The sequence below is a fragment of the Salmo trutta genome, unplaced genomic scaffold (assembly GCF_901001165.1).
Source record: "Salmo trutta unplaced genomic scaffold, fSalTru1.1, whole genome shotgun sequence".
Lineage (NCBI taxonomy): Eukaryota > Metazoa > Chordata > Actinopteri > Salmoniformes > Salmonidae > Salmo > Salmo trutta.
In genome coordinates, this window is record NW_021822911.1 from 9,742,720 (window position 1) to 9,755,153 (window position 12,434).

A 12,434-nucleotide genomic window follows, 5' to 3' on the forward strand; every position below is an offset into this window, starting at 1 on the left:
GGTAAAACTTGATGCCCAGATCATACCCATGAACTTGTACAACGATTGACTTCTGTTAAAATATTTGACCATTAAGACAGTCAACTTACCAACAATCATATTTTGTCTTGTTTTCACATTAGTAGTAACTAGAAATAAGTTATTAAAGTTGCTGAAATCCTAAGCAGTGTGCCAGACGACTTTTGGTCTCCAATATAGGCTCCTTTCTGTGTTTCTAAAATTGCAGCACGAGGGCAAAGCATACACAATTTGATTGCAGAAACACCTCCCTGCAAATGAGGACACCTCCCCGCTAGATATGGATGTAGTATATCTGCCTGGAGCAAAAAATGATGAGCAAAGATTTTAGTTTCTCACAATGTATTCTGAATATTACATCGCAAGATCAGGAGTGCTCCTCAAGGAAACTCACATTAAGCTCTGTGTCTATTCACTAATTCACCACCGTGGGGGAAAACTCAGGGGAGTTCTCATAGGCTGACAGCAAAAATAGCCTCCATTTACAGGTTGCTTATGAGTGCATTTCACATTACTTTTGGATTATAATTGTAAGGCTCGCTTGAATCACCTGATTAATATAATGTTTGTGTTATTGTCCCAAATCAAATGCTTTAAACATAGACCTACTGTAGGACCCATAACATCACCTAACAAAAACATAGACCTACTGTAGGACACATAACATCACCTAACAATAACATAGACCTAGTGTAGGACCCATAACTTCACCTAACAACAACATAGACCTAGGACTATAAATCATTTAATATTTCAGGTAAAACATGGGAACTAAACTGGCTTTGTCATGACATTTCATAACCTGATCACCAGATAATTTTGTGAATAATCCCACTAGACTACTCTGTAATGTGTTGTCATTCTAAATGTCCTGAATAAAGAAAAATATCTCTGTGTGTTGTGCAATAGACTATCCATCAAGGAACAGTTCTCTACATATTATGAGCTAAGTATCTCTGTGTCCAGACAGACTAATGAGACCCTACTGTAAATCAAGTAGACAATAACACATTATAAACATAAATTTGTTTGAGATGTTGGATCCAACATGGAGCACGGCATAACTGTCTTTACCGGTGTAATGAATGAAGAAGCACATTTGACTGGCATGCGGAAATTATTTCCTGGATCAGCTGATGATAGTTGAACATGTGACTGTAACTAAACAGCTACAGTATTAAGTATTATGTGTAATTATTGAAGATCCACATTAATGACAGTATCCATTTGGGTGTTGTCAATAAAGTTAAGGTGACTCTTGGTTAGAACCATTGGATTTAGCAAACTCTGAAATGATTTAGGATTTCTGTGCCCATGAAAACTGTTTTCCCAGCGTAACATAAGGAGACACTAAATGTTACGTAGTTAGAGAGCATTTCAGAGACCTGAATACAAAAATCTGTCCGACAGCAAGATCCAGTATTTAAGTTTATCATATGACAAGCTTAACGTTATGACTATAACTACTGTTCCCTGAAGGAGGGAAACTAGGTACAACATACTATTAAATCCACATGTTATGACTATAACTACTGTTCCCTGAAGGAGGGAAACTAGGTACAACATACTATTAAATCCACGCCTCGCTGGAAGCCCTGCCTTCCACAGGTGATGAGCGTGAGGCTTGGATTTGTTCCTTAAATGTAATACCTCACTTCACTGACCCAGGAAGGGGAGGGGCCAAACAGGTGTTGTAACTCGTTCATATCTGGCACGCAGATCGGTAGAAATGGTCAGATAAATTGGTACATCAAACGGAAATGGAATATGTTTGCCTATTTTACCGGAAACTTCAGGAGCATAACGTCAGAATTTACAAAGGCCAGCAGCAGGTCGGGAATTGGTTATTTTCTTCTGGTTATATTGATCTCTGGCTTCCCAAAGTCATTGTGTGTTAATTATTTAATCAAACGCTTGAAGCATCAGTTCAAGTTCCACACATACAGTTGATTTTATTAAACACATGGGGTGTGTCTATGAAAAATACACGTCATAACATTTCAACCAATCAATTGGTTGAAAGAAAATACATTTTTTTTTAAATATCTGGGACAGCCCTAGAACATACAACAACATGCATTCACACCCTGCATTTCAGACAATACCTCACAAAGACATCACAATACCCCATAAAAGTGTGAAAAAAAGTTTACCAGTGGTTGTATCTCTCTAGGTCATGCCAGTAGGTTACAGTAGGTTGTAACTCTCTAGGTCATGCCAGTAGGTTACAGTAGGTTGTAACTCTCTAGGTCATGCCAGTAGGTTACAGTAGGTTGTAACTCTCTAGGTCATGCCAGTAGGCTACAGTAGGTTGTATCTCTCTAGGTCATGCCAGTAGGCTACAGTAGGTTGTATCTCTCTAGGTCATGCCAGCCAGTAGGCTACAGTAGGTTGTATCTCTCTAGGTCATGTCAGTAGGCTACAGTAGGTTGTATCTCTCTAGGTCATGCCAGTAGGTTACAGTAGGTTGTATCTCTCTAGGTCATGCCAGTAGGTTACAGTAGGTTGTATCTCTCTAGGTCATGCCAGTGGGCTACAGTAGGTTGTAACTCTCTAGGTCATGCCAGTAAGCTACAGTAGGTTGTAATTCTCTAGGTCATGCCAGTAGGTTACAGTAGGTTGTATCTCTCTAGGTCATGTCAGTAGGTTACAGTAGGTTGTAACTCTCTAGGTCATACCAGTAGGTTACAGCAGGTTGTACCTCTCTAGGTCATGCCAGTAGACTACAGTAGGTTATATCTCTCTAGGTCATGCCAGTAGGTTACAGTAGGTTGTATCTCTCTAGGTCATGCCAATAGGTTACAGTAGGTTGTAACTCTCTAGGTCATGTCAGTAGGTTACAGTAGGTTGTAACTCTCTAGGTCATGTCAGTAGGTTACAGTAGGTTGTATCTCTCTAGGCCATGCCAGTAGGTTACAGTAGGTTGTAACTCTCTAGGTCATGCCAGTAGGTTAAAGTAGGTTGGAACTCTCTAGGTCATGCCAGTAGGTTAAAGTAGGTTGTAACTCTCTAGGTCATGCCAGTAGGTTACAGTAGGTTGTATCTCTCTAGGTCATGCCAGTAGGCTACAGTAGGTTGTATCTCTCTAAGTCATGCCAGCCAGTAGGCTACAGTAGGTTGTATCTCTCTAGGTCATGTCAGTAGGCTACAGTAGGTTGTATCTCTCTAGGTCATGCCAGTAGGTTACAGTAGGTTGTATCTCTCTAGGTCATGCCAGTAGGTTACAGTAGGTTGTATCTCTCTAGGTCATGCCAGTGGGCTACAGTAGGTTGTAACTCTCTAGGTCATGCCAGTAAGCTACAGTAGGTTGTAACTCTCTAGATCATGCCAGTAGGCTACAGTAGGTTGTAACTCTCTAGATCATGCCAGTAGGCTACAGTAGGTTGTAACTCTCTAGGTCATGCCAGTAGGTTACAGTAGGTTGTATCTCTCTAGGTCATGTCAGTAGGTTACAGTAGGTTGTAACTCTCTAGGTCATACCAGTAGGTTACAGCAGGTTGTAACTCTCTAGGTCATGCCAGTAGACTACAGTAGGTTGTATCTCTCTAGGTCATGCCAGTAGGTTACAGTAGGTTGTAACTCTCTAGGTCATGCCAGTAAGCTACAGTAGGTTGTAACTCTCTAGGTCATGCCAGTAGGTTACAGTAGGTTGTAACTCTCTAGGTCATGTCAGTAGGTTACAGTAGGTTGTATCTCTCTAGGTCATGCCAGTAGGTTACAGTAGGTTGTAACTCTCTAGGTCATGCCAGTAGGTTAAAGTAGGTTGTAACTCTCTAGGTCATGCCAGTAGGTTAAAGTAGGTTGTAACTCTCTAGGTCATGCCAGTAGGCTACAGTAGGTTGTATCTCTCTAGGTCATGCCAGTAGGTTACAGTAGGTTGTAACTCTCTAGGTCATGCCAGTAGGTTACAGCAGGTTGTATCTCTCTAGGTCATGCCAGTAGGTTACAGTAGGTTGTAACTCTCTAGGTCATGCCAGTAGGTTACAGTAGGTTGTAACTCTCTAGGTCATGCCAGTAGGTTACAGTAGGTTGTATCCAAGTGGAAACAATTATCAACCCAATGTGGAAAGTGTTGAATTTGGTCAACAACAAAATGAATGGCTTATTTGCTACGTGAGGTTTACTTGATCTAACAGAAGTTTCGTAATGATTAAGTTGTTATGTGGACACGTGACATACCGACAACTTTGATAAAACACTATAGGAGTTGTCTCCAGATCGCTATGCATATTCATGCTAGTAGCTTAGCATCTCTCTCCATTGAATACAGGCGGTTGACGTCAACAACCCTCATAGAATATAAACAATAGATTACAATAATAAGATGTATCCACCAATCCAAAGACAGGATAGGCGGGAGCGAGACAACCCACAGTGCAGCTTTGTGGACAACGACTCCCCTTGTCAGGACGGAGAGACATCTTGTCAGTATATCCATAATGTTTGGTGTAGCCAACCCAACTCTCACATGGCTCTATTGGGGGTCACGGTGTGTAGTAAAACATCACTACATTAAAATCACTACATGCCGTGGCCCCCCAGTCTGCGGTCAGCAGATAGACCCTTCTCAAATATATATGTTAAGTCACTTTTTGGAAACGGAACGGAGAAAACAAGGGGTAGCTTGTTCTCTACGCCGTCTGATTCTAGACATATCAGTCATCATCCCAGGACCCTCCGTTGAAGAGGTATTGACGAGCCAACTCCGAATATCCAAAGTTAAAAACTAATTGAAGGCGGTACTTACTGGTGTTACTCAGATCTCCTGTCTCCTCCTCTTCATCTTCCAATGTGACAGTAATCTCTCCTTCCTTCTTCACTCCAAAAACAGCATCATCCTCTTCTTCCTCTTGTTTAACTGAAACGTCTTTCTCTTCTTCTTTCACTGTAACAGCCTCACCCTCTACTTCTTGTTTTACTGTAACATCCTCCTCTTCCTTCTCCTCTTTCACGACAATGTTCAGCCCCAGAGCTTCTTTCTCCGTCCAGCAGACCTCCTCTTCTCTAACAGGAGGGGAGTAGTTTAGGGAGCTCATGTTCGGGGATGTTAGCTAGCTAGCTATCATTAGCGGTTAGGCTAATGCTAACTTAACCAGCCAGCTACTATAGCTGACTAATAAAAAATAACGTAATATTAAATTAAATAGGTTAACAAGTAGATACGACAGAAGTGTGTCTAAAACACAGTAGGTAATATAGACCGAAAGCGTATAAATATCTTGAATCTTTCGGCTATGTTGGCTAGCAAGCTACCGAGGTGGTTGACGAGCTGTTTATGAAGAACCGTCCACTAGATTATACGTCACGCTGCAGCATCGCCTGAAAGACGCACATCGCCGTCTGCTGACTGGAGGGAAACGCATTTGAGGATCAGATTTTATTTTCAGACAAAGATTATTTTACATGGATTTAATTAAATAATACCATTATATTGAGACATACAAAGACCTGAATGTGGTGATTGATTAGTGCGAATATTTTTTTTTTTTACTACAGAACATTTAAGACAGTTTCATTCAGTCAAACCAAATCTAAATAAGTAGCCAGCTACTGTAGGTCTATACTGCTTTGTTGGTGTAACAATACATCATGTAGATGTATATAATGAACAGACTAGGTCTATACTGCTCCTACATGGTGTAACAATACATCATGTAGATGTATATAATGAACAGACTAGGTCTATACTGCTCCTACATGGTGTAACAATACATCATGTAGATGTATATAATGAACAGACTAGGTCTATACTGCTCCTACATGGTGTAACAATACATCATGTAGATGTATATAATGAACAGACTAGGTCTATACTGATCCTACATGGTGTAACAATACATCATGTAGATGTATATAATGAACAGACTAGGTCTATACTGCTCCTACATGGAGTAACAATACATCATGTAGATGTATATATTGAACAGACTAGGTCTATACTGCTCCTACATGGAGTAACAATACATCATGTAGATGTATATAATGAACAGACTAGGTCTATACTGCTCCTACATGGTGTAACAGTACATCATGTAGATGTATATAATGAACAGACTAGGTCTGTACTGCTCCTACATGGTGTAACAATACATCATGTAGATGTATATAATGAACAGACTAGATCTATACTGCTCCTACATGGTGTAACAATACATCATGTAGATGTATATAATGAACAGACTAGGTCTATACTGCTCCTACATGGTGTAACAATACATCATGTAGATGTATATAATGAACAGACTAGGTCTATACTGCTCCTACATGGTGTAACAATACATCATGTAGATGTATATAATGAACAGACTAGGTCTATACTGCTCCTACATGGTGTAACAATACATCATGTGGGGCTTTAAGGAGATGCTAGTGTGACGTATAATGTAGTGGACGGAACGCTTCTTTCAACAGCAGCAACAGGGAATTTGTAGATCAGTCAGTCGGCAGTCGCCTGCAATGTCGAACAAGCCCAATACCAAACCAATCAGGTCGTTGTTTGATGAAATGAAGCTTCAGACGCCATTGATGACATGCTGCTGATAAAGTGATACAGGCATCGGTACACTGCTTTGAGGTTTACTGCTTAGCGATTTGGACGCAGGCCTCGTAGCTCCGGTATCAAAAGTAACATCCCTACTGACAACAAGGCAGCAGAGTCTACCGTGCTAATGCGTTCCCACTAGATATCAAACCACACAGTATATGAAAGCATGAGGTGTGGCTGACGTTTACAAGCTGGAGCTAGATACCGAGCTAGCATACAAACTCTGTAGCACATAGTGCATTGTGGGTAGTTTAGAAGATATCCGGAAATAAGTTTAAGAAATATGTAACAACGCAAAAACATAACTGTTTGTACTTATAGGAAACCAGATCGTGACTACAGCTCAGTTACTAAGTCTTTAACCACACTGTGTTGTTACACTGGTGAGTAAAAACTCATGCTTCCTACACTTTAACTTGTTGTCTGAAAATAAAATGTACATTTTACTGAACTGCGTTACCCACTCCAGTCAGCAGATGGCGGTCTGGGAATTTAAGGCGATGCTGTTGGTGTGACGTATAATCTAGTGGACAGAACTCTTCTTTCAACAGCAGTAACAGTTATTAAGCCTCCTCGGTAGTTTGCTAGACAAAATAGCCGAACCAATAAAGCTCTTTAGACGCTTTCGTGTATATTAGCCACTGTGTTTTAAACCCACTTCTGTCGTCTAGTTAGTTATCCGATTTAACTTCATATTTACGGTGTTGTTGTTATTATTCATCCAGCGGGCTGGTTAAGTTAGCATTAGCCTAGCTAGCTAACATTCCCGACCATGCGGCCACTGAGCTACTCTCCTGCTAAAGAAGAGAACATCACAGTAAAACAAGAAGTAGAGGGTGAGGCCATTACTGTGAAAGAAGAAAAAGACGCGTTCAGAGTGAAAGAGGAGGAGGATGTTACAGTAAAAGAAGAGGAGGATGCAGTTTATGGAGTGAAAGAGGATGAGGAGGAGATGACTGTTACATCGAGAAAGGAGGTGGAAACTGGACATCTGGGCCCGATTTCCCAAACGCATCTTAAGGCGTCCAATGGTTCTAACGATGAAATTAGCCATAAGATGGTTTTGAGAAACCGTTCCCTGATTAACACTAGTAAGTACTGTCTTAAATACAGAGGCACAAACTCTGCAGTTGTTGAACTGATGTGTGGTGTTAAAGCGGAAATCTGCAATAGCTACATCCATATTCTGACTTTTATATTAGTTATTTATTGCCATTGATTCTTGAAGAATATAACACATGCCTCATGAGCTTAGTTCAACTGTTGTACCCCAATCAGATCCCCAAATAATATTTTTTTACTCCAATGTCTAGAAACAATGTAAATCAACACTGTATAGCCTCAACATGGTTAAAACTATAATGTTGATATCATGGATGGTCAGTCCTTGTATCCATAGGTCTGTCTGTCTGTAGTTACATTTCTCCAACCCCATAATCATCTTATTACCAAAACAGTGGTGGAATGACAGATTTGTTATTGTTTGAACTGCAGATTCCTGGGTTGAGAGTTTTTTATTTTTTTAAACAGCAACAAAATGGCTGCTCAGAGGCTTGGTTTGGTAAACAGCTGAGGGATGGGGGCTGGAGAAATGTAACCACTCTCAAATTCATAGAGAAAGCTATTGTAGAAACCGTAACCCAACACCTAGAGACCTCGTCATGAAGTTCAGACATCTTGGTGTAACAGTTAAAAGGTGTTGGCTTGACAGTCGCTGGACCCAGGTTTGAGTTAAGCTCAGGGCTACTACCTGAATTCACTACGCTATGAATACAAAGACTGGCTATCCATGATGCAGCCCACTTTTTTGGAAGCAAACCACTTGATTTCGTCTCTGCGTTATATTGGCATCGAACATGTGGTGACCTTGATAATTTATTGTTAAAACGAGAGACTGCCTGGATCTTTACCTTAAAGACCCTTGCACCCTTCGGTCTCAACATAGACTTTGATCTTAACTTCTCTGGGGTATGTGGGACGCTAGCGTCCCACCTGCGGGTCACACTCCCAACAGCCAGTGAAATAGCAGGGAGGCAAATTCAAAACAGCAAAAATCTCATGATTCAAATTTCTCAAACATACAACTATTTTACACCATTTTAAAGATAAACTTCTTGTTAATCCAACCACAGTATCCGATTTCAAAAATACTTTACGGTGAAAGCAAAAAGATTAGATTATGTTAGGACACCACCTAAACAAGAAAAGCCACACAGCAATTTTCCTAGCAAGGAAAGACATCACAAAAACCAGAAATACAGCTAAAATTAAGCACTAACCTTTGATGATCTTCATCAGATGACACTCCAAGGACTTCATGTTACACAATACATGTATGTTTTGTTCGATAAAGTTCATATTTATATCCAAAACCCCCATTTTACATTGGCGCGTGATGTTCAGAAAATATTTTGCCTCCAAAACTTCCGGTGAATGAGCACAACAATTTACAAAAATACTCATCATAAACGTTGATAAAATATTAAACTGTGTTTCAAAGAATTATAGGTAAACATCTCCTTTACGCAACCGCTGTGACAGATTTCAAAAAAGCTTCACGGGGAAATCACACTTTGCAATAATCTGAGTACGGCGCTCACAAAACCAAACCAGCAATACAGATACATTTTGGACTCATCTAAAATTATAAATGACATTATAAATATTCACTTACCTTTGATGATCTTCATCAGAAGGCACTTCCAGGAATCCCAGGTCCACAATAAATGTTGTTTTGTTCGATAAAGTCCATAATTTATGTCCAAATACCTCCTTGTTGTTTGCGCGTTCAGTAAGCTACTCCAAATGTAGGAAGCGCGCAGAACATTTCACGCCAAAAAGTCAAAAACAGTTCTATTTACGTTCGTAGAAACATGTCAAACGTTGTATAGCATCAATCTTTAGGGCCTTTTTAACATAAAACTTCAATAATATTCCATTCGGACGATTCCAATGTCTTGAAAAATGTTATGGAACACAGCTACCTCTCACGTGAATGCGCACCACTGAATTCATGTCCACTCCTGAGTCAACAACTTCCAACTTCCTTTGTTTGCTCTCTGTTCACCATAGAAGGCTCGAACAACTTTCTAAAGACTGTTGACATCTAGTGGAAGCCTTAGGAAGTGCAAAATGAACCCTAAGTCACTGTGTGTTAGATAGCAATGACTTGAAAAGACAACAAGCATCAGATTGCCTGCCAAATGAGTTCTGTTATACTCATAGCCATCATTCAAACAGTTTTAGAAACTTCAGAGTATTTTCTATCTGAATCTACTAATAATATGCATATCCTACCTTCTGGGCCTGAATAGTAGGCAGTTTACTACGGCACGCTTTTCATCCAGATGTCAAAATACTGCCCCCTGCCCCAGACAGGTTAAGCCATTCTCGTGATTATTGTGACTTTGCCATTGTAATTGTTTGTTAGCTTGTGTAGTCTAAAATGAATCTACGATCGTATGCTATCCATTTGTTCTTTTGTATGCTGTTCTTTGTATGCCATTTTTATATTTGAGAATGAACCAATGATATTAGGCCACACTTGGCCATGATTACAGACACCTGTGTGTCTTTTGACACTATATAAACGAGTCATCTCGCAGTGTTTGTGACCATACCCTGATGAAGACAGCTTGGCTGTCGAAACGTTGGATATTACATTTTTGCATCTGAGCTCCGAGAGGCTCTCCCTTATTTTCAAATAATGATAGTTTAACCAGGTTTCTAGGCTATATAGTATATTCTAGAATTCATCCATGATGTCATAATGATAGTTTAACCAGGTTTCTAGGATATATAGTATATTCTAGAATTCATCCATGATGTCATAATGATAGTTTAACCAGGTTTCTAGGATATATAGTATATTCTAGAATTCATCCATGATGTCATAATGATGGTTTAACCAGGTTTCTAGGCTATATAGTATATTCTAGAATTCATCCATGATGTCATAATGATAGTTTAACCAGGTTTCTAGGCTTTATAGTATATTCTATAACTGCCAGTGTAGATTTCCTGTGGGGGTCAAATTGTTAGAGCTGTTGATAAGTCATTGTATAATATTCAGCCAGTTGTTTTTCATGCCCTTACATTAAAGGCAAGACATACCTAGATTCAGTTACATTCATGAATTGGTTTGAAACCTTTGTTTTAAACCCTTCTCAAAGTTGGTGCCTTGACGGATTTGTAAAAAATGGTTTGTCATGAAACACTTTTTAAAAATGTATTTAAATGTAACCTTTATTTAACTAGGCAAGTCAGTTAAGAACAAATTCTTATTTACAATGACTGCCGACCCTGTACGCCGCTGGGCCAATTGTGCGCCGCCCTATGGAACTCTATGGGACTCCCAATCACGGCCGGTTGTGATACAGCCTAGATTTGAACCAGGGTGTCTGTAGTGACGCCTCAAGCACTGAGATGCAGTGTCCGCTGTGCCACTCTGGAGCCCCAAAATCATGTTCTAGTACTGTCCCCAACTAAAATACATCTTGGTCAACCAAGAGTCATCTGTTCTTTCTACCAATCACCCCATGAGACCCACTATATCTGCCCAAGAAGAGGCAAACAAAAGAAAATCCCACACCAAACTTAAAGACAGGAAGCAAACCAAAAAGGTGGAGCAACTAAAGGTGTTGACTCTCCACATGTATCAAGACAACTGGAGCACTGGGCCAGACACTCTTAAATAGAACCTGGACCAGCTCAGGTGAAACACCTTCCCACTAACGAGATGGACAAGCCAGCACAGGTGTAACACATACTGACTAACGAGGTGACACCAATCAGTGCGTCCTACGTGCTAACGAGCTAGACGTGCTAACGAGCTAGACGTGCTAACGAGCTAGACGTGCTAACGAGCTAGACGTGCTAACGAGCTAGACGTGCTAACGAGCTAGACGTGCTAACGAGCTAGACGTGCTAACGAGCTAGACGTGCTAAAGTCCAACCTCAAAACAAAATGGAAAAACCAAAGACTAACACCTTAAAAGTTTGCTTACCACCAACAGAAAACAACTTCAATTTCACATTATAATCAACTACAATGCTTCACCTTCACCAATATAAACATGGTGTCTACTGGCTGTCAACAATTAAAAACAAGAAAAAAACCTTGTCTTCCTAAAACTCACTAGCTTCTAGAACTCTGGTCTTCCTAAAACCCACTAGCTTCTAGAACTCTCCTCTTCCTAAAACTCACTAGCTTCTGGAACAAATTTTTTATATTTTTTTCCCCACTAGCTTCTAGAACTCTGGTCCCCTTGGAACGAAAAATACGGAAAAGAATAAGAGATAAAACTCATCTCCAATACGGAAAACCAGTCAAAATAAATTGTAATCAATGGCAACACACTGGCTAACGCAAAACTTTTTAACTGCCCACAATCAGCAACCAAGTTGTCCTTACCACAGACATGTCTGATTTCAAGAGGAAACTCCTGCAATATCCGTAGTAACTTTCCACCTCACTACAGAGCTTCTCTCTCTTTTCAGGGTTCACTAGATAGGCATGTTGTTGGATCGGGGCCCAGTCTCCAATGTCATGCTCTAGTACATTTGGGTTGGCACATCTGAGAATGAACCCTGATATTCTAATAGCAGGGCAACAATGTCAATATAATTGTACCAAAAATTGTCAGTTGGTTGCATAAATAAATATTTGGTTGCATAGTCCTTTTTTCAAAGTATTTTCAATTACATTTTTCTCGGTGGGATAGCCCCAATGTCAAAACACAGTTTTAACATGTACAAATCAATAACCAATATGCAGAAACAGTTTGTGATATATTGAAAACCTAAACATAAAATGGGCCACACTGCTTACACAAACATCTGCCACAATAATCATATTACTTGTATTATTTAA

At 40.0% G+C, this 12,434-nt stretch overlaps 1 protein-coding gene across 1 annotated transcript in view; it reads left to right on the forward strand.

Annotated features, from left to right (window-relative positions):
* The window catches only part of LOC115186454 (zinc finger protein 271-like), a gene marked incomplete at its 3' end in the record, with an annotated part of 264,983 nt that overhangs the window by 215,508 nt on the left and 37,041 nt on the right, over positions 1-12,434 (forward strand). The window lies entirely within an intron of this gene.